This window comes from Bos taurus, chromosome 8, assembly GCF_002263795.3.
Source record: "Bos taurus isolate L1 Dominette 01449 registration number 42190680 breed Hereford chromosome 8, ARS-UCD2.0, whole genome shotgun sequence".
NCBI classification, from domain to species: Eukaryota; Metazoa; Chordata; class Mammalia; order Artiodactyla; family Bovidae; genus Bos; species Bos taurus.
Window position 1 is genome coordinate 85,176,161 of NC_037335.1, and position 23,764 is coordinate 85,199,924.

At 42.4% G+C, this 23,764-nt stretch overlaps 1 long non-coding RNA gene across 1 annotated transcript; it reads right to left on the reverse strand.

Annotated features, from left to right (window-relative positions):
- Positions 1 to 10,604: 10,604 nt before the first annotated feature.
- Positions 10,605 to 20,951, reverse strand: LOC132345992 (uncharacterized). Its single transcript, XR_009495649.1, has 2 exons — positions 20,752 to 20,951; positions 10,605 to 10,819 (listed from the first exon to the last, which is right to left on the reverse strand). It is a non-coding gene; the product is annotated as an uncharacterized lncRNA (long non-coding RNA).
- Between the last annotated feature and the right edge of the window lie 2,813 nt (positions 20,952 to 23,764).

Here is a 23,764-nt window from a genome sequence, read left to right on the forward strand (position 1 = left end):
GGTGTCTTTCCGCTCCATCTTGGGGTGTCTGCCCTTTTCACCTTGATGAAAAGTTCACCCCTCCATTCCCTGCAGCTTCACTACCCAGTCCATCCAGATTCCTGGGCACAACAATGACAATGACTTTCATTTACGTTGCCTACATGCCCAGAATGAGTCCCTTTCCTCCTCACGGTCCTACATTAGGTGCTATCATCACCCTGCTTGCAGATGGCGAAACTGAGGCACACCCAGTCATGTCTACAAGCACAAGGGTCTGCTCCAGGCATTTCCCACCACCTCCCAAAGCCCTGGCTGGGGAGCCGAAGGAGGGAGGCAGGGCAGGGCAGATTTGTCACGTGTCCTCTTTGGAAGAAAGGAGAGTTCACTAATTACCGTTCACTAATTACCACTCAAGCAATTTCCATAATTGCCTCAAGAAAGGGTTTTATCAGCCAAACGTGAGCAGAAACAGCCTCAGGGAGAAAAGCTAAAGATTTGTGCTCAGGGAGCGCAAACCAAAGGAAATAAATCACTTAGGCCACAGGGAGTCCTGGAGCCTGTGTCTAGTCCATGCCACCCCACGCCCCGCCCACCCCATGCCACTCCACAGAAGGAAACCAAGGCCCAGCGAGGCAGGCAGGCGGTCAGGTCAAGCGCATGCAGAAATTCCATGCGAAACAAGATGTGTATGTGTGGCCGGTCGTGCTGGGTAGCGTGGAAATCCATCGCGGGCACATTACTGCTCGCTCTTGAAAGCTCTCCCAAAGACAGCGCACGTTTCCTTGAAGCTAATTGCTTTAGTTTGAGGTAATATTCGTCACAGAAACACCAGCAGTAACCTTTGGTCTTGGCAAATTCTCCCCTCAATCATGTAACGTAAACAGCGATAAACGAGGGCTTTTTAAGGCTTTCTTCATAATGTGTTGCACATGCATTTGTTACCGAATCTGCGTGAGCTCCAAGCCCTGAAACCTGAGCGTGGTTGGGAGGTGAGCGGCTGGGCCTCTGGAGGTGGGGTCAGGGCTCCCCAGAGACAGCCAAGCCTGGCCGGCCTCTTCCCTGCTTCCCCCCTCAGCCCTCCCCCCTGCTTCCCTTCCTTCTCCTGGGCAGGTGGGCAGGCGGGGGAGTGGCTCTAGTTCCTTAGTTTCTCTCTCCCTTTCTCTTATTCTGTTTCCCTGAGTCTCACCTCCCTCCCTTATCCCCCAGTTTCAACCTTCCCCACCTCCTTCTCTCTCTCTCATTCTCTTCTTTCTTTTCTTGTCTGTCTGATTCTCTTTCTGTCTCTCTATCGCTCTCATTGTCTCTGCACTGCCTGTATCTTTCCTCTTGTTCCTCTCTTTCCTTATGTGTCCAATGCTGACTTCTAATCTCCGTTCCCCTTTGTCCATCTCCAGGCTCTCGTTTTCCAACTCTGCCTTCCAGCTTGTATACGCTCCCTTCCAGCACAGGTCCTGTGAAGAGCAAGGCTCCTCTTCTTCACTTCTTAGCCCTGGGGGCTCAGAGGGAGCTTGACATGGCCCCCAGGCCTGGGGTAGGGGGCAATTTCAGCAGTGGAGGATGAATGAAGTATAGTGTTGGAGGTGGGGAGAACCTACAAGAAGGGCTACTGTATTTTGGTGGAGGTGAAGAAATCAAGGTTGGCTGCATGGAGGTGGTGACTTCTGAGCAGTCTTGAAGGAGAATAGGAAGTGGTTGCCTGGAGACAGTAAAAGCAGGGGGACAGTGCTGCAAAGGGCACATGGGGCAAAATCAGGGCTAGCCTTTAGATTGGGATGGCTGGAAGGGTCATTACAAGGAAGGTAGGCAGCCATGGGATGTGAGAGGTGGGGAATGGGCACTGCTTAGTGGACAGAAAGGGCATAACAAGGGCCCTGGGTAAGAGGCAGGGCATGGCAGGGAGGGTCAATCTATACCACAGAATTTGGGCAGCCCCATTGTTGGGCAAGAAAGGCGGGATGGATGGCCAGAGTTCCAGGGTCCTTGAGGAGAGAAGCAGCTGGAGCAGGGGCCACCACAAGCCTGGACAGCAGGGACCAGCCTGGCCACGCCACTGTGAGCACTCTCATGAGGCCTTTCATCACCAGACCTTATTTCTCTCCCGAATGTTGGAGTGCTCCTGTGAAACAACTGGGAGGATTCAGGGGTATTGTGCACAGGATACCTCTGGCATTGGCCTAGACAACATCACCCCAGTGGCTGCCACGCACCCCTGGCACACACTCACTCCCTGCAGTCATAGGACAACCAGAGGCTGGCTCTTGGTGTCTCCATATTTTCAAGGCTTAGAAACAGAGGCACACGGAGGTTCAACAATGGGCCCAGGACCATGAAGCTAGATGACACAGGGCCAGGATAAGAGCCTCACCCTGTATCCACACCCCTGAACTGTAGCCCTGTGGGTGTAGTTCTGGGGGGGGATGCAGACCCCAGATCTGGGGTGTACCCCTCTTTTCCTAGTTGAGTCTAGGACCCTCATGGCAAACAGGGTAGATGGGGGCAGAACTGGATCCCAACCTATCACCTGGCCCCCTGTGACCCACTTCCCATCCCAAATGATTCCTGAACCAGCCCACCTACAGGAGGGCGAACAGGCAGGGGGCCCCTTGAGAGAGAGCATATGTGAATGGAGGAGACACATCCAAGGGGCTGGGCTGGTCAGAAGGCAGGAGGGGTGGGCAGGGGACAGAGCAGATCAGAGAGGAGCAGTCTACGTGAAGACAGGAACTGCCCTGGTCCAATCAAGCCTGCATCTCACTAGTCCCCCAGAAAGGATGTCCAGAGGCCAAGCAGGAACCAGCAGCCCAGATCTAATCCTATGGATGAATTATTCAATGCCTCCCTTCCTTTGTTCATTGCGAGATATTCAACATTTACATATAGACAATAAAAGATAATATTTGTTTGAAAAATAATGAGCAACTCAGAATTAAAAGCTTCGGATCCCCAGTGAAAATGTTCAGAAACACACATGTCACTGCTTCCCCTGGGATGTCCCCTGGACTTTCCTTGTCCTATGGAATCCATCTCCTCCATTGGCAGCAGGCCTGCCTGCTTGTCTACAAGCCACGCTTTTCACTGCCCATGCCTCAGGCATCTCTTCACACCAGCAAGGAGTTCACTCCTGCCAGGGCCCTGTGGTCTGTGCTGGAATCCAGGCTACAGGAGCCCATGTCAGGGAGAGGGATCGGGGATGCCATGAAATGCCACGTGCCTGTGTGTTCAGCCTCTCAGTCGTATCTGACTCTTTGCGACCCTACGGACCATAGCCCGCCAGGCTCCTCTGTCCATGGGATTCTCCAGGCAAGAATACTGGAATGGGTTGCCATGCCCTCCTTCAGGGAATTTTCCCAACCCAGGGATCAAACCCGCATCTATTACGTCTTCTGCATTGGCAGGATGGTTCTTTACCACTAGCACCACCTGGGAAGCCCATGAAATGCCACAGGACTTGTATTGAAAGTCCATCATCTTCCCCTAACCTGCCAGTCTAAGCCATAAGCCTTGGAGTCAACCTCTACCCTTTCTTCACCCATCATCCCCCATCTGTCCTCAGGCCCTGCCCTACTCACCCCCGTGACCCACTCCCCACAGGGTCTTAGTCCAAGTTCGACCATCCCTTCATGGCTCAGACCCACTCCCCACAGGGTGGGCCCCGTCTCTCAGGGAGAAACAACCCTACAATAGTCCTCAAGTACCCGCCTGCTCTGACCTCTGAGATGCTGCCTGGCCTCAACTCCCCCAGGTCTACCCCAAGTGTTACCTTCTCAGGGGCCCTGCTTTGTTTCTTTTATAGTTTCCCTCCTCTGCATTTCTAGAGTCACTTTCTGTCCCCAGAGCTGGATGTGGGTCCTGAGGACAAGGATCTTGCCTGGTGGGGCTCAGCTGATGTCTGTGGGGCAGGTGTCAGCCCCATTCCCACACTTCCTACTGTGGACCAGGCTTGTCTCTGAGGAGGAGCCCAGACAGGGAGGCGAGAGCAGGCTGGGAATGCTGTAGGGGAACTGGGAGCTGAGGGGAGGACCCTGGGAGGAAGCATCAAGGAGGGATGGAAGGGGTTGGCCTATGTGTGGGGAGGTGGGCTGCAGACTCTGGTTCCAGGAGCCAGAGCCCTGGTACAGGGCAGAGGGGGTGCTGGAGACCTACACTTTCATCTGAGGGCTCTTCCTGCGGACACCTCTGGCCCCCTGATGTCCCACACCCCTAGGGAAGCCACACCCTCTTGCTGGACTCAGGACTTGTCCAGCTCCAGGCTGCTCCAGGAAGGGGACAAGAAGGCCTCAGCAGGCCTCATGCTGCTCAGATATCAAGCAAATTGAAAATTGAACCAATTTAAGGTAAAAGGCCGTTTTCCTGTAGCACTCACTGGAAGCAGACCAGAAAGTGATCTTCTGAGGAGATTGCCATCCCTTATCCATCGTCCCTCATCCCTTATGGCTGGAGCATCAGCAGACTTTGGGTGCTGCCTCTCAGGAGGCTCCCTGAGGACCTCTGGCCTCCTGCCTGCCCCCTCAAAGTGCTTTTGTCCACGGGGAAGTTCCTGCAGACACTCCTCTCTTTCAGAGGCCACTTTTTCAACACTGACCCCTGACCTTTGACCTCCCACCTGGATCTGGCATTACCCTTATCTTCAGACAGTGCGGATGTTTCTCCTATACCCCAAACCAAGACTGAAACCACCACTCATTTCTTCAAGGATTCTGTAAAACAGTGCCTGCTGCTTATGACCCCCAGACAGAACCCTCTGAGTTCAGGCCATCTTCTCTTAGCATCAGTCTTCATGGGGCCTCAGCTTTTCATCTGTAAGATGGTCATAAACTCCCTCAGATGTGTTGGGGGGCTTCAGTGAGATGCAGCTGACAATGCCTGGCACAGGCATGTGCAATGGGGGTGGGTGGGGAAGACAATTGGTGACAGTGAGGAGAGTGATCAGTGAGTGCGCGCGCGCGCGTGTGTGTGTGTGTGTACACATAGTGTAAAGGTGTGCTTATATTATGTATGCATGTATGTGTTGATAAATATATGTGTATACATGTATGCATACATACCTGTGGGCATGTATTTATATGTTTTCATTACTGGCTTTATCACACTAACCCTATGGGTTTTCATTTCTAGACCCACATTTGTCTCAAATGTTTATCCAGGGACTTGGCTGCCATTAGCCCAAAGCCAAAGGATGTCGGAGTCTCTGCCTGGGCCTCTGTTCTGAGCTGGCCAGGACACCAAGGGCCTCTGTCACTTTTAAGAGTGTTCTCATTTCACACAGATCCCAGAGGGGACAAGGATGGGGTATGAAGACAGCCTTGTTGAGACAGAAGGAGCTAAAGTAGGCCAGGGGAATGGAAGAGAACATTCAGCGAACACACTGCTTGGAGGACCAAGTGGCAATAAGAGGCATGGATGAACCTTACAAATGCAAGGCTGAGCATAAAAAGTAAAAACTCAAATTAAAAACTTCCATGCACAAAACAATGTATGTTCAAAGAATAAATCCTGGACAAAAAGCAACACCAAACACATTAGAGGGGGCCTCTAGGACAGAAACAGGGGGCAGTCAAAACCAGCCCATGCTGGCAAGGCCCCTGAACTGAGGATTTTGGTTAACTCACCCAGACAATGGTGGCCACAATTTACACACAAAAGACAGAAACCTGTGAAACACTGTCAAAGTGGGACTTGAGAGTATCACTCAGGGCTTGAGTTTCCTGGGCCTTCTGGAAGTTTCCCACTTGACTGTATGAGGGAGGATTTGATCTGTGCAGTGAGGAAGGCTTCTGGCCTGAGTTCCCGTCTGCACATCCCCACCAGGAATCCCGGCTCCAGAAGCAATGCTGCAGAACTAATGAAAGCCTCTGGGGCCCGCTCTGTGAGTCCCCTTCCTGTCCCTGGCCTGGCGGTGTGGAGGGCAGAGAGTCGCAGAGCTCCAGTGTCTGCTGCATATTAGGGGCCGTCTGCCTGGGGGCTGGAGAAGGAAATGCCTCCTCCTAGCCCCGCCTGCCCCCCGTGGCCCACCTTCCCTCCTCTAAGAGCCCTAGACCAGGGCCTGGACACGGGGCTCCACCTGCCTCCTCGCTGCCCAGGAAGCCAAGATGGGGGCAGAAACAGTCTAAGCGGGCAGGCCCAGAGGCAGGACCACGGTCTGCCCTGGGCAAGGGCCTGGGGCACAAAGCACTACCAAGTGTTAACCCAGGGGAGGGCAGGAGGGTAAAGGATGACTAACACAGACCCGCACCACACACGTATACATTACACCATACCACACACACACACACACACACACACACCACACGCGCGTATATACACACCACACCTCCCCCACATATACACACATGGCCATAAGCACATATACACACATGGACACATACATATGCAGACACATACCATATATTCACACACACATATATATACACAACACACACATAACATACTATATACACCTATACACTACACATATATATACATCATATACACACATACACAACACACACGGTATATAGGCATCCCACATACATATGCACACATGCACACACACTTATACACATTCACACAATCACACACATGCATGCTTGCACACACACACAAAGTACTGAGCTTCCACACTGCCCTGGGCCATGGATGTCTGTCCTCAGCTCTCATAATGGCCCTGGGGCTCCATGGTTGGAACTCAGCCTGCTGGACTAGTCATGCCCTAGCCCTTGATGACTGTAAACAATGGTCTCTGACCCTCTGCTCCAACTCAGCCACTTCCCTCCCTCTACAGGTTCAGAAACTGAGGTCCAGAGAGAGGAGACTTACCTGAGACAACCTAGTCGGCAGGTAATGAGATGGGGGTAAATGGCAACCCACTCCAGGATTCTTGCCTGAAGAATCCCATGGACAGAGGAGCCTGGCAGGCTACAATTCATAGGGTCTCAGAGAGTCAGACACGACTGAAGCGACTGAGCACATCTATAACAGATGACCACAAACTGAGCACCTTAAACAACACAAATTCATTCTCTTACCCTTGTGTAGGCCCCGAAATTCAGAAGCCTGAGGTCAGTGGGGCTCAGCTGGCTCCCCTGCCTGGTTCTCCAAGACTGAAGCCATGCTGCCCGTCAGCCTGCACTGGCAGGCTTCTGAGAAGCTTTCTGGAGCTTCTGAGAATGAGTCTGCTCCCACATTCATGCAGGTTGAGGGCTGAATATCTTTCTTTGTCCCATAGGACTGAGGTTCCGTTTCTTTGCTGGCTATTGGCTAGATTAGCTAGAGGCTGGCCTGTGCTCCTAGAGGTTACCCATGTTCCTTCTTGTGCTTTCTTTCCATGTGGCACCCTCTAACAATGAGGGGTCAAGTCCCTTTTGATTTCAGTCTCTCACTTCCTCTCCAGCCACATCTCAGACATCAGCTAGGTGAGGTTCTCTACTTTTAACGACTCCAGTGAACATACAGATTCAACTATTGACCTCTCTATTTAAAGTCTGTAGCTTTAATCTCATCTACAAAGTTTCTTTTGCCATGAAAGGTAACATGTCCACAGGGTTCAGAAATTGGGGTGTGGACTCCTTTGAAGGGCCGTAATTCTGTTCACCACATCTGGGATAAGACTATCTTATAGTGTGCTGCATAGCAGTGAACCCCAAATTTCCTTGATCTGCATGCATGAAAGAGTTATCACTCCCTCTTGCTTGTTAGATTAAAAAAGGATAGTCAAGTCCCAGTATAACCCAGTAGAAAAGGACCTGCTAATAGAGGAGAGAAATTATTCACCAAAGAAGGTGCTGCTCTAAGTTGCTTCAGTCGTGTCCGACTCTGTGTGACCCCATAGATGGCAGCCCACCAGGCTCCCCTGTCCCTGGGATTCTCCAGGCAAGAACACTGGAGTGGGTTGCCATTGCCTTCTCCAATGCATGAAAGTGAAAAGTGAAAGTGAAGTCGCTCAGAACCTGGCTAATATGCTTCATCACAAACTCAGAGAATATACCTGGGAGTGATCTTGAGGATGCTGTACCTAAAGGACTAGGGTTCAGAATGGAAGCCTGTAGGAGAGAGAGTTTGTTTATGCAAGGACATTCTCCTGTGATTCAGGATTTACCCCCTGTTATGGACTACATGTTTTCATCCCTCCCAAATCCATATGTTAAAGTTATACCACCAATGTCATGGCATTTGGAAGTGGGCCCCCTGGAAGGTGCTTAGGCTTAGGTGAGGTCATGAATGTGGGATCCTCATGATGGGATTAGTACCCTTAGAAGAAGAGGAAGAGACATGACCTCACACATGCACCAAGGAAAGTCCATATAAGTATGTAGAGAGAAGGCAGAAATCTGTAAATCAAGAAATAGGATCTCATTAGACATCAAAACTATAAGCCCTTGATCTTGGACTTTGCAGCCTTCAGAACAGTGAGAAATAAATTTCTATTGTTTAAGGCCCCAGGTCTGCGGTATTTTGTTACCACAGCCTAAGCTTACTAAGATACAACCAGATAGGACACCAGAAACACTATTGGGATGGTTCCCGGAAGCTTGAAAAACAAAAAGTAATGATCTACATTAAATGAAATGGAGACACTAAAACAGCTTTGGCAGAGTGATGTTGTTTGAATCAATATTGTGATAAACTTGGTGTGTTAGAACAGATCTCTCTTAAGACCAAAAAGCCCTCCAGTTTACTATGTTCTTCAAGGAGGAGACTATGGATGCTTCCTCACTGAAGCAGTGAGGACAAGGAACAGTTATGAATCTAGAAATTGATGACACAGGCTCCCTAACACCAAGGAGGACAACAGGAGTGGCTACTAGATCATTGTGCTCCTAGCGGCAAGAAATACGGTAAGCCAACAAGACTGCTGCTGCTGCTGCTGCTAAGGCACTTCAGTCGTGTCCGACTGTGCAACCCCATAGACGGCAGCCCACCAGGCTCCCCCGTCCCTGGGATTCTCCAGGCAAGAATACTGGAGTGGGTTGCCGTTGCCTTCTCCGAATCCAACAAGATTAGGACTTGATAAAAATATTTTAAAAAGATTAAGAATGCATGAGCAGAATGCTGTCAGCAAAATGGTACAGATGAGTTCCAAACTTCTGTCCTTCTAGAGAAATATCAAAAAACAAGCAGAAACTGTCAGAGCTCTGGAAAACAGCCAAAGGTTTACAGCAACCAACTGAACAAAGAATCAAGAAAAGGCAACCTGAAAACAGTAGCAAAGCTTTGTGGCATTTTCACTTGCCCTTGGACCACATCCACCCTAGTGCAGTGATAGTCTGCAAGCCGCAGCAGCCCTCATTCTCAGTATGAGATCCTGGTCCCTGGTTCTGCAAGAGCAGGAAAGATCTTATTTGAAAGTCACCTTGTATGGCTGTTCTAAGCTGACCGGGGGCCACCTGATGGACTAATGCAGGGCACACATCTCTGTTTCACCTATCTTGAACCTCAGGCCACAAACCTGGTGAACACTGCTCAAAAATGCTGCAAGGTAAACTAACAACCCACAGATGGGTCTGGCAAAAGATGATGCTTAGACATATAGTAGACTACGTAAGGCCTGAGAGGAAAATCTGAGGGAATTCTTGATTCTTTGGGAAATTAGGACACTAAAAAGCACCAAGAATATAGAGGATTTTAGGAAGCCAGACACATGCCCAGGACAAGATGCGTTAGGAAAGGATGTAAAGAACAACCTAAGCTTTCATGTTGGAATAATCCTGAGGTTCAGTGCAAACCTGCTTAAGTGTTAGAGTGACCCAATTGCAGAGACAGTCTGCAAAGACTGGGAGAGGTGTTTGGTTTTATTGTTTATTGTTTGTGTTTGTATTTTTTCCTTTCTTTACGTTTTTGGCATGCATTGAAATCTCTGTCAAAATATTAGTTGAACATAAGGTAAAGAATCAAAGAGTTCAGTAATCACAGATGACAAGAGTTAAAGTCTTTGCAAACATATTTTGGGAGAGCCCCTGAATAAATATGCTCCTAAAGCTACACCCTTCAACAATCAAAATAAAACATAGCAGCAAATGCTGGGGAAGGGGAAGAACTGATCTCCAAAGTTGTAGCATTCAAATGTTCAATTTTCAACAACAATAAAAAATTATAAGGAATACAAAAAAAAAAGTGTCATCCATTTAAAGGAAAAATAAATTGACAAAAATTGTCCCCATGAAAGCCCAGACATCAGATCTACTAGAAGACAAAGACTTTAAACTTGAACAAAGAGCTAAAGGAAATTAGAAAAATGATGCACAAACATGAGAATTTCAATAAACAGAAATTATAGAAAGAAACCAAGCAAAAGTTTTGGAGCTAAAAAAGTACAGTAACAAAAATGCAGAATTCACTAAAGTGGCTTAACAGCAAACTTGAGCAGGCATAATAAATAATTATTAAACTTGAATATAGGCCCATCAAAACTACTGAATCTGAAGAGAACAAAATAATGCAGAAAAGTGAACAGATCCTAAAGAACCTGTGGGATACATCAAGTGGACAAATATAGACATGATGGGAGTCTTGAGAGGAGAAAGGGAAATCTAGTGGTTAGGGCTCTGTGCTTCCACTGTAGGAGAGACAGAGAAAGGCATATAAAGAATATCTGAAAAAATAAGGACTAAAGACCAACAATTTCACAAATTTGATGAAACTACAAATTCAAGAAGCTCAACAAACTTTATCCCAAGACAGATAAAATCAAAAGAGACCCATGCTGTGCATCATAATCAAACTGTTGAAAGAAAAAACAGAGACTCTTGAAAGCAGTAAGACAGAAGTGGCTCACCAGGTGCAAAGGATCTTTGATAATATTAACAGTTGATTTCTCATCAGAAACTGGAGGCCAGGAGGTAGTGGGATGACATGTAAAGTGCTGAAAGAAAAAAAAAAAAAAAAACTGTCAACAAAGAATCCTATAACTGATAAACTTGTCTCTAAAAAATTTAAGACAAAGAAAGACAGTCTCAGATAACCAAAGGCTAAGGAAGTGTATTATCACTAGACCTTCCCTACAAGAAATGCCAAAGGGGGCTTCCTTGGTGGCTCAGTGGTAAAGAACCCACCTGCCAATGCAGGATACACAGGTTCAGTCCCTGATCTGGGAAGACTCCACATGTCAAAGAGCAACTAAGCCTGTGCACCACAACTACTGAGCCTGTAATCTAGAGCCTGGGAACCGCATCTTCTGAGCCCACATGCTACAACTGCGGAAGCATACATGCCCTGGAGCCTGTGCTCCGCAGCAAGAGAAGCTACTACAATGAGAAGTCTGCGCACCACACCGAGGAGCAGCCCTCATTCACCGTGACGAGAGAAAATCCTGTGTGACAACAGAGACCAACCACAACCAAAAATAAATAAGTAAATAAAATTATTTTTTTAAATGCCAAAGGGACCCCTTTAGGTTGACATGAAAGAGCTCTAGACAGTAACTTAAAGAAGAAATAAAGCTCTCCATTAAAGGTAAATATATGGATAATATAAACATCGGCATTATTGAATATTTGACTTCTGTTTTTTTATTTCCTACGTGACTAAAAAATGCATAAAAATAATTAAAAATTTATGTTATTGGGCACACAATGTATAAAGATGAAGTTTGTGATAGCAATAAGATAAAGGGACAAAGCTGTCTAGAAAAAAATTTTGTGTATTATTGATGTTAAGTTTATATCAATTAAAAGTAGATCAATATAAATTGATATTAAATGTAATTCATGGCAATAAAGAAAATATTAAAGAAAATACATAAAAGGAAATGAGAAGGAAATCAAAATGGTTTCACTAGAAAAAAAATTAACTAAATACAAAATAAGGTAGTAATTGAGGAAAAGGGGGGCACACAAGCTCAGACATAGAGAAAACAAATAGAAAATGACAGAAATCTTTCTTTACTAGTAACCTTTTTCTTTAAACATAAATGGGTTTAACTCCCAGATAAAAATGCAGAGTGGAATAAGTGATTAAAAACAAAAGCATTAAGCTGTCCATAGTTGAATATGTGGTTCACAAAAGGTTCACTTTAGATCTAAAGACACAAAAGTGGGAGGGTGGAAAAATATATTCCAGGCAAATGGCAACTAAAAGGCAGTGCGAATGACTATACTTCTATCAGATAAAATAGACTTTAAGTTAAAAACTACAAACTATACTACAAAGCTACAGTCATCAAGACAGTATGGTACTGGCACAAAAGTGGAAATATAGACCAATGGAACAAGATAGGAAACCCAGAGATAAACCCATGTACCTATGGATATCTTATCTTTGACAAAGGAGGCAAAAATATACAATGCAGAAAAGATACCCTTCATTAAGTGGTGTCAGGAAAACTGGACAGCTACATATAAAAGAATGAAACTAGAACACTTTCTAACACCATACACAAAAATAAACTCAAAATGGATGAAAGACCTAAATGTAAGGCCAGAAACTATAAAGCTCTTAGAGGAAAACAGGTGGTACACTCTGACATAGATCACAGCAATATCCTCTTTGAACCACCTCCTAGAGCAATGGAAATAAAAACAAAAATAGCCAAATGGGACCTAATTAAAAGTTTTTTCACAGCAAAGGAAGCAATAAACAAGATTAAAAGAAAACTCTCAGAATGGAAGAAAATAATTGCAAAAATGAAAAAACTGATGAAGGATTAATTTCCAAAATATATAAGCATCTCATACAGCTCAATATCAGAAAAACAAACAGCCCAATCAAAAAATAAGCAGAAGACCTAAACAGACATTTCTCCAAAGAAGGCATACAGATGACCAAGAGATGCATGAAAAGATGCTCAACATCACTAATTACGAAAGAAATGCAAATCAAAACTGTGATGAGGTATCACCTCACACCAGTCAGAATGGCCATCATTAAAAAGCTACAATAAAAGCTGGAGAAGATATGGAGAAAAGGGAGCCCTCTTGCATAGTTGGTAGGAATGTAAATATTGATACAACCACTAAGAAGAATAGTATGGAGATTCCTTGAAAAGCTAGAAATAAAACAATCATATGACCCAGCAATCCCACTACTGGGCATATACACTGAGAAAACCATAATTGAAAGAGACACGTGTATCCCAATGTTCACAGCAGACTATTTACAAAAGCTACAGAGAAGCAATCTAGATGTCCATCAATAGATGAATGGATACAGAAGTAGTACATATATACAATGGAATTTTAGCCATAAAAACAAATGAATTTGAGTCACTTCTAGTGAGGTGGGTGGACCTAGAGCCTGTTAAAAGAGTAAAGTAAGTAAGTCAGAAAGAGAAAAACAAATATCATATACTAATGCATATATATATATATATGGAATCTATAAAAATGGTACCAATGAACCTATTTGCAGGGAAGGAATGGAGACTCAGACATAGAGAATGGACTTTTGGACATAGTGGAGGAAGGAGAGTGTGGGATGAATGCAGAAAGTAGCATCAACATATATACACAATCACATATAAAATAGATAGCTGGTGAGAAGTTGCTGTATAACACAGGGAACCCAGCCTGGTGCTCTATGATGACCTAGAGGGGTGGGCTGCGGGGAGGGGAGGAAGGCTTAAGAGGGAGGTGATATATATATATAAAATTATGGCTGATTTGTGTTGTTGTATGGTAGACACCAACACAGCATTGTAAAATAATTTTCCCCCAACTAAAAATACATTTTTAAAAAACTGCAAAAAAAGACCCAAAAGTCACTATATATTGATAAAGGGATCAATTTATCAGAAGATAGTATACCTATAAACACACATGCGCAAAACAACAGAGCCTAGAGAGATGACATTAGGGTAGTAGTATAGGTTATTCCAGACTTCAGTCTCCCTCACAAAAAAACCAACTCCCAACTGTCCATAGACAACACACTACTGTGAAAATTCTAGAAACCAAGTATGGAGCCAAAGAACCCCCTGCTCCCCATATGACAGAGACTAAGACAGAGACTAAGACAGAGACTAAGACTAAGACTAACTGCATTAGTATGATAAGAGGAGTGGCTACACTTTGACGGTATCACCCATCCCCAGCCTGGCACAGTGCAACACCAAGAGAGGCCCCTTGAACCTACAGTTTCTCCAGTGGGAAAAGAGAATCCAAGGTGGATATACATCTTCCTCAGTGTTGCATGACACTTCCTTGGAGGCTTACTGGGGTCCCATCTAATGGAAATCACGGGGGGAATCTACAGAGCTCAGTCATTGGGAATCAGATAGAGACAGAGAAAGGGGAAGAGCTTATAGAAACTGGCTTTCAGATCTTTGTATTCTACATCTCTGCTTGCAAGGTGTCCAAGCAGAGATCCTAGCCAGCTTCTCTGCCCATCTACAGAGACAAGCTGGTGGTCCTGTCTGACCAGGGAGCTCAGCTGGCAGTTCTGGCTGATTTGGGTTCTCAGCCAATGGGCCATACTGGCCATAGAGTCCATTCTATGATCCCACCTGAGCAGAGAAGCAAGTTTGAAGATCCATCCAACTGCTGAGAATACCTTCCACCTATAGCCAGCTCAGGGAAGGAGCTACCATTCCTATCCAACTGTTGAGTATAGCCTTTTGCCTTGCATAATCAGGGAGCCTGAGCAGTGACTCTGTGTTCCCTCTGAACTCAGGCTATGGTACTATCTACCCATGGAGTCCAGCAGCAGGGCCAAGCGTAGAGCCCTGCCCAATTGCTGAACACAGCTTGATGCCTCACCCAGGCAGGTAGCCCAGACCAAGGCTTTACCTAACCAAGAGCATTACTGGAGCCCAGACTGCTACCCTGCCAAATCATAGAGCCCAACCAGAGGCATTGCTCTGCCAGGGAACACAGACGGAACCCCTCCTAACTAAGGGAGACTGCTTAGCCCAGCTAGTGCTCTATCCAGCCATGGAACACAGTCAGGAGCCTCTCCTGACCAAGAAGACCATTCAGAGGTGCCACTGGAACATGGAACCCAGCCCACAGGCCCATCCAACAGCATAGCCCAGCCAGCAGCACTCCCACTGCCTACCTTAGAACTCAAGCAGTGACCTTCCTCAACTAAAAACTCGGATAGTAAGCTCTATTTGCCCTTAGATGCTACCAGCTGACCTGTCTAAAGGCTTAAGCTGAGCTGACTAACTGAAGAGAACTATAAATCTGGAAGAGGAGACTACTCACTCAAATGAGAAGATACCAACAAAAGGATACAGAATTGTAAAAAATCAGGGAAACAAGACACCTCCAAAGAATATCATAAACAAAGTTCCAATAACTTCCCCAAAAGAAATGGAGATCTGTGAGCTATCAGACAAAGAATTCAGACTAATCCTCTTGAAGTTCTGTGAATTACAAGAACACAGAGACAGACAATTAAATGAAATTAGTGGGAAATGCCTGAACAAAATGAGAAGTTCAACAAAGAAACAGAAACCATTAAAACACACACACACTAATACAAGAGCTGAAGAATACAGTGACTGAGCTGAGGAATTCAACAGAGAAATTCAACAGAGACTCAACCAAGCAGAAAAAAGAATCAGTGTATTTAAAAACAGGTCATTTAAAATTATCCAGTCAGAGGAGTGAAAAAGAAAAAGAATGAAAAACTAGGGACATATAGGATATGGTCAAAAGAAAAATATACACATTTTAGGAATCTCTGAAGGTGAAGAGAGAAACAGAAAGGGCCTCCAAAAAAAAAAAAAAAAATCATTTAAAGCAATAATGGCTAAAAACTTCCTAAACTTGGGGAGATAGATGGACATATAGATTAATAAGGTCCAGAATATTCCAAATAGATTGAACCTTAAAAGGGCCCAAGACAGATTAAAATTAACCCAAGACAGATTAAAATTAAAATTTCAAGAGTAAAGACAGAGAGAATTTTTAAAGCAGCAAAAGAAAAGTTACTTGTCACAAACAAGGGAGCACCCATAAGCCGCCCAAAAGATTATGATAAAGAAGTCAAGGCATACTACCACAGAGAGTCATCAAATCACTAAGGAAAACAGCAAGAGAAGAAGCCAGGAACAAAGGATCTACAAAAGAAACAGGAAAAAATAAACAAAATGCCAATGGTAAATTCAACCTATCAATACTTACCTTATTGGATTAAATTCTCCAAAACAACTATCCTTTCTCACCAGACTAGTATGAATTAGAAACTAACAATAGGAAGGAAGGTAGATTTTTATAAAACATGAAAATAAAATGACACATTCCTCAAAAAGCAATGAATCAGGGAAGAAATAAAAAGGGAGATAAAAAAATAACTTGAGATAAAAACAGAAGCATAATATACCAAAACTTACGGATGCTGCTAAGTCAGTTCTAAGAGGAAAGTTTATAACTATAAATGCATACGTTAAAAAAAAAATCTCAAATAAACTAGAAAAAGACCAAAACTCAAAATTAACAGAAAAAATAAAATAATAAAGATTAGAACAGAAATATAATTATATGCCAACACACTGGATAACCCAGAAAAAATAGATAAATTCCTAGAAACATACAACCTCCCAAGACCAAGTCATGACATAAATAATCTGAACAGTCCAATAATGAATAAGGAGACTGACTCAGTAACATTCTGAGTAAAATTCTCACAACAAGAAAAAGCTCAGGATTGGATGGCTTCACTGGTGAATTCCTCATTTAAAGACACCTGTTCTTCAAAAGTCTAAAGGAAGAAACACTTCCAAACTAGTTTCATGAGGCCAGCATCACCCTGATACCAAAGCCAGATAAGTACAATGTCAGAAAACTACAGGCTAATATCACTGGTGAACATAGATGAAAAATCCTCAACAATATTAGCAAACTGAATTCATAAGCAAACATAAAAAATCAAACACAATGATCAAGTGAGATTATCTCTGGGATGCAAGGATGATTCAACATATGCAAATTAACAAATGTGATATCACATTAAAATAATGAATAATAAAAGTCATATAATCATCTCAAGAGATCTAGAAAAAATACTTGACAAAATCTGACATCCTTTCATGATACAAATTCTCAAAAAATATGGTAAGAAGAATGTTCCTCAATATACTAAAGGCCATATATGATAAGTCCACAACTAACATCATATTCAATGGTGAAAGACAATGTTTTTCCCTTAAGATCAGAAACAAGACTAGGGTTCCCACTTTCATACTCTTACGCAAATAGTACTGAAAGTCCTGGACAGAGAAATCAAACAATAAAGAGAAAAATGGCCATCCAAATAAGAAAGAAGTAAAACTGTCTATTTACAGATGACATAATCTTATATACAGAAACTCCTAAAGCCCTCATAGTAAAATTTCAAGTATACAAAAATCAGTTGCATTTCTTTTCACTAACAGTAAAATATCTTGAAAAAAAAAAAAAAAAAACAATCCCATGCACAATAGCATCAAAAATAACAAAATACTTTGGAATAAATTTAAATGAGGAAGTGAAAAATCTATACAATGAAAACTATAAGACATTGAGGAAAGAAGTTGATGAAACACAAACAAATAAAAAGATATCCTGTGTTCATGGACCAGAAGAAATAATATTGTTTAAAATGTCCATACTACCCAAAGATTCAATGTAATCCCTATAAGATTCCAATAGTATTTCTTACAGAATTAGAAAAAGCAAATCCTTAAATCTGTATAAAACCTCAAAAAACCTTGAAGAGCGAAAGCAATCTTAAGAAAGAAGAATGAAACTGGAGGTATAACATTTCTTGATTTCAAACTGTATTACAAATTAACAGTAATCAAAATAGTATAGTACTAAAATGGCAACCCCCTCCAGTGTTCTTGCCTGGAGAATCCCAAGGATGGGGGAGCCTGGTGGGCTGCCATCTATGGGGTCACACAGAGTCGGATACGACTGAAGCGACAGCAGCAGCAGCATAAAAATAGACACACAGATCAATAGAATAAAACTAACATCCCAAAAATAAACCCATGCATACATGGTCAAATAATATTTGACAAGGAAGCTAAAATACTCTATCAGTAAAAGATAATCTCTTCAATAAATGATGTTGGGAAAACCGGTTGTCCCTTTACAAAAGAATGAAATTGGACCCCTATCTTACACCACTAACAATAATTTGAGTTAATTATAGGTGAATTAAAGACTTTTATCTAAGACGTGAAACTGTAAAAGTCCTAGAAGAAAATACATGGAAAAACTCCTCGACATTAGTTTTCACAATGATTTTTTGGATTTAATATCAAGAATGCAAGCAACAAAAGCAAAGAGAAAGAAGTGAAATTACATCAAACTACATCAAATGCTTCTATATAGGAAAGTAAGCTATCACAAAATGAAAAGGCAATCTATGGAATGGGAGAAAATATTTGTAAACCATGTATCTGATAAGGAGCTAATAGCTAAAATATATGAGGAACTAATATAATTTCATAGCAAAAAAAAAAAAAAAAAAACCAACAACCAAGAAAGCAAAACCCAAATAATCCAATCAAAAATGGGCAATGGACCTGAATAGACTTTTTTCCTCCAAATAAGATCTACAAATGTACAAAGGTACATGAAAAGGTATTCAATGTCACTAATCATTCTGCTGCTGCTGCTAAGTTGCTTCAGTCGTATCTGACTTTGTGCGACCCCATAGACGGAAGCCCACCAGGCTCCCCCATCCCTGGGATTCTCCAGGCAAGAACATTGGAGTGGGTTGCCATTGCCTTCTCCAATGCATGAAAGTGAAAAGTGAAAGTGAAGTTGCTCAGTCGTGTCCGACTCGTACCAACCCCATGGACTGCAGCCTACAGGCTTCTCTGTCCATGGGATTTTCCAGGCAAGAGTACTGGAGTGGGTTGCCATTGCCTTCTCCATCACTAATCCTTAGGGAAATACAAAAGAAAACCACAACGAACTATCACCTCACACCTATTAGAATGGCTGTTATCAAAAAGACAAGACTTCATAAGTCCTGGTGAGGACGGGAATGTAAGCTGGTAGAGCCACTATGAAAATAGCATGTAGGCTTCTCAAAAAATTAAGAACAGAACTACAACGTGATCCAGTAATTCCACTTTAGTATATATATCGGACGGAGAAGGCAATGGCAACCCACTCCAGTATTCTTGCCTGGAGAATCCCAGGGACGGGGGAGCCTGGTGGGCTGCCGTCTCTGGGGTTGCACAGAGTCGGACACAATTGAAGCAACTTAGCAGCAGCAGCATATATATCGGAAAGAAATGAAATCACCATCTTGAAGAGATATCTGCCTCCCCATGTTCACTGGAGCATTATTTATAATAGTTATGATAGCCAAGCTAAGTGTCCATCAGTGAATGAATGAAAGAAAATGCAACTGATGTTATTCAACCATTGAAAAAAGGAAATTCTATCTTTTGCAGCAACATGGATCAAACTTGAAGACAGTTATGCTTAGTGAAATAAGTCAGACAGACAAAGACAAATATCATGTGATCTCCGTTATATGAAATCTATATATACAAACAAACTAAACTCATAGAAACAGAGACTAGATTGATGATTGCCATAGGCAGAGATGGAGGGTGGGGGTGGTGATGGATAGAGGTTGTCAATGGGTAAAAATTCCAGTTTTAAATGAGTTCTGGGCCTCTAATACACAGCATGGTGACTACAGGCAGCAATATTGCAATGTGTACTTGAAAGCTACTAAGAGAGCAGATCTTAAAAGTTCTTACCACACACACGCACTAAAGTATGTACATGAGGTAATGGAGATGTTCAGTTCAGTTCACTTCAGTTGCTCAGTCGTGTCCAACTCTTTGTGACCCCATGAATCGCAGCACACCAGGCCTCCCTGTCCATCACCAACTTCCAGAGTTCACTCAGACTCACGTCCATCGAGTCAGTGATGCCATCCAGCCATCTCATCCTCTGTCGTCCCCTTCTCCTCCTGCCCCCAATCCCTCCCAGCATCAGGGTCTTTTCCAGTGAGTCAGTTCTTCGCATGAGGTGGCCAAAGTACTGGAGTTTCAGCTTTAGCATCATTCCCTCCAAAGAAATCCCAGGGCTGATCTCCTTCAGAATGGACTGGTTGGATCTCCTTGCAGTCCAAGGGACTCTCAAGAGTCTTCTCCAACACCACAGTTCAAAAGCATCCATTCTTCGGCGCTCAGCCTTCTTCACAGTCCAACTCTCACATCCATACATGACCACAGGAAAAACCATAGCCTTGACTAGACGGACCTTTGTTGGCAGAGTAATGTCTCTGCTTTTGAATATGCTATCTAGGTTGGTCATAACTTTCCTTCCAAGAAGTAAGCGTCTTTTAATTTCATGGCTGCAGTCACCATCTGCAGTGATTTTGGAGCCCCAAAAATTAAAGTCTGACACTGTTTCCACTGTTTCCCCATCTATTTCCCATGAAGTGATGGGACCGGATGCCATGATCTTTGTTTTCTGAATGTTGGGCTTTAAGCCAACTTTTTCACTCTCCACTAATCTTATTTTGATAATCATATCACAATATAGCTATCAAGAATATTAAATCAGTAATTTAAAACTTCCCAACAAAGAAAAGTTCAGAACAACATAGCTTCACTAGTGAATTCTAGCAAACATTCAAAGAAGATTTAACACCAATTCTTCTCAAACTCTTCCAAAAAAGAAAGAGAACAGTGAGCACTTCCTAACTCCTTCTCTAATCTAGTATTATCCTAATATCAATGCTAGATAAGACATCGTAAAAAAAGAAAATTACAGCCCACATCTTTTATGAATAAGTATGTAAAAGTCCTCAACAGAATACTAATGTCTAGTCTTCTCAGACTGTTACAACAAAATATCATAGTCTTTGTGGCTTAAACAACAGACATTTTTTTCTCACAGTTTTGGAGGCTGGAAGGACAAGAGCCGAATACTAGCGTGGCAGGATCCGGTGAAGAACATTTTCATGGCTTGCAGATGGCCACTTATCACTGTGTGCTGACATAGGCTTTCTTCAGTGCATGAGTATGAAGGGAGGGAGGGCGGCTTCCTTTTTAAAATAGGGACACTAATTGCATCACAAAGGTCCCACCTTCGACCTCATCTAAATCTGACCACCTCCCAGATTCTACTTCCAAATACTACCACATTGGAGGTTAGGAGTTCAGTTTGTGAATTTGGGGGAGAGGGATATGCAAACATTTATTCCATAGCAACAAGCAAGTTGAATTTAACAGAATGTTTAAAAGATTACACACCAAATTATACATTAAGTGAAATTTATCCTATAAATGCAAAGCTGGTCTGATATAAGAAAATCATTTAATGTAATACATCACAGTAATGATCATCTCAACTGACACAGGAAGAGCATTTGACAAAATCCAACACCTCTTATGATTAACAAAAAAATACTCATAGAACTACAAAAAGAAGGGAAATTCCTTAACACGATAAATGGTATTTATGAAAAACACACAGCAAACATCATTTTCAATAGTGAAAAGTTGAAAATGCTCCCCCTAAGATCAAGAATAAGACAAGAATAAGATCAAGAATAAGACAAGGAAGCCCACTTTCATCACTGCTACCCAACACGGCACTGGACTAGCCAGAGCAATTAGACAAAAGAAAGAAAGAAATTAAAAGACATTCAAATTAGAAAGATATATGTGAAGCTATCTTTATTTTCAGATTGCAAGATCCTATGTCTAGAAAACCCCAAAGAATCCATAAGCTACTAAACAAATTTTAAAATTCAGTAAACTTCACAGGGTACAAGGTAAATACATGAAACTCATTTGCATTTACAACACAAGTAATAAGTAATCCAAAATGAAATTAAGAAAGCAAATACATTTATGATAGCATGTAAAGGAGTAAAATACATGGAATAAATTTAACCATGGAAGTTAAAGACTTATACACTGAAAACTACAACACATTGCTGAAATAAATTTTAAAACTAAGTGGGAAAATGTCCCAAGCTCATGGATAGGAACACTTTATATTTTTAATACTACCCCAAAGATCTACAGATTCAACCCAATCCCTTTGAAAATTCCATTATATTTTTGGAGAAATGGAAAATCTGAACCTCAATTTCACATATAATAACAAAAATCATGAATATCCAAAAAAAATCTTGAAAAAGAGGAACAATTTGAAGGACTTATAGCTTTCAATCTCAGAACTTAACAATAATCACAATAGTGTACTGGCATATGGATAGATATACACACATATGGAACAGAATTTAAGAGTCCAGAAGGTAACCCATGCACCTATGGCCAATTGATTTTTATAAGAATGCCAATTCTGTCCTTGAGAAAATAGTAGTCTCTTCAACAAGTGGTGCTGAGACAAATGGATTTCTACAAGCAAAAGATTGAAGGTGGAGCCCTATGTCACATCATATATAAAAATAAACTAAAATGGGTCAATGACTTGACTATAAAAGCTGAAACATAACACTCTTAGAAGAAAACATGAGGATAAATCTTCATGATTTTGGATTTTGCGATAGTTTCCTAGATGTGACACTAAAAAGCATGAATAACACAAGGATAAACTGATAAATTGGACTTTAAAATAATAAAAAATTTTCTGTATCAAAAAACATTATTGAGAAAGTGAAATGGCCTACAGAATGGGAAAAAATATTGCAAATCATATATCTGATAATGACTTAATATTCAGAATATATAAAGAACCCCTGCAACTCAATAAAAGATAACTCAATTAAATAATGAGCAAAGGACTCTTATCCAAGAAGATATCAAAATGGCCAATAAGTACATGAAAAGATGTTCGATTTTATTAGACAGGGAAATGCAAATAAATGAAACCACAATGTGAAGATACCACTTCACACTTACTAGGAGTGACATAATTTTAAAGACAGAAAATTAAGTATGTATTAATTAAGTAAATGGTTTGTGAATGGTGGAACCAGATGTCTCATTTATGAGTGGGAATTTGCAGATAAGCAAGAGAAGGCAGCTGTCCGTGTGTGATGGATTTAAGTAGGAGCCATCAGTATGAATTCATGCTTAACTAATATAGATACAGATGGTTCCATATAGAAATATTTATAGATTTGTGTATATACTCGTTACTATAAGCACATCAGTTTTTGGCTCTATTAACTGAGAGGGCCTAAAAGAAATAATAACCGAGTAGCAACGAGCACACCCAGCACCAAGATCTTGGTTTCTACTGCCATTCTCCAATAAGAAAACTCAGGGCTCCTTGGAGTAATCGGTGATTCTAAGGCTGGGGAGAAAATATACAAGATGTATCTGGAGAATCTTGCAGTTGCAGAAAATAAAGAAGTGCTCAAAACACACACACAGAAACATATTGATGGAGGTATTTCAAAGTTTCACAGGAACCAATTGAAAGAGCTCCCAATGACCAAAAATGGAACAATTTGAGCAACAAAATAAAGTAGTATTGGGTTATAACCCAAAGTATAAAATAAATATCCACAGGATCACACTAATATAAATAAATGACAGAAAAAATTAATAAATGAAGGAGAAGATACCAACCTCACATGCAGAAGAATTCCAAATAATTTATGTAGACGTTCTTCAGTCATTAAGTCATGTCCAAATCTTTGTGATCCCATGGACTGCAGCATTCAAGGCTCCTCTGTCCTCCACTATCTCCTGGAGTTTGCTCCAACTCATGTGCATTGAGTTGGTAATACTCCACCCTCAAAGATGAAAGCACAGCTCCCCTCCTTAGGTGTGAGATGTATTAAATGGTTTCCTTCAAAAGAGCATGGTACAGAAGGAGGGGGAAAGAGTAACTTTACAGCAGAGACATGTGATAAATGATACTTCAGGCAGGTGATCATAACATCAAGTCATGTACGCCGTATGTACCCTTGATATGACGTGATGAGA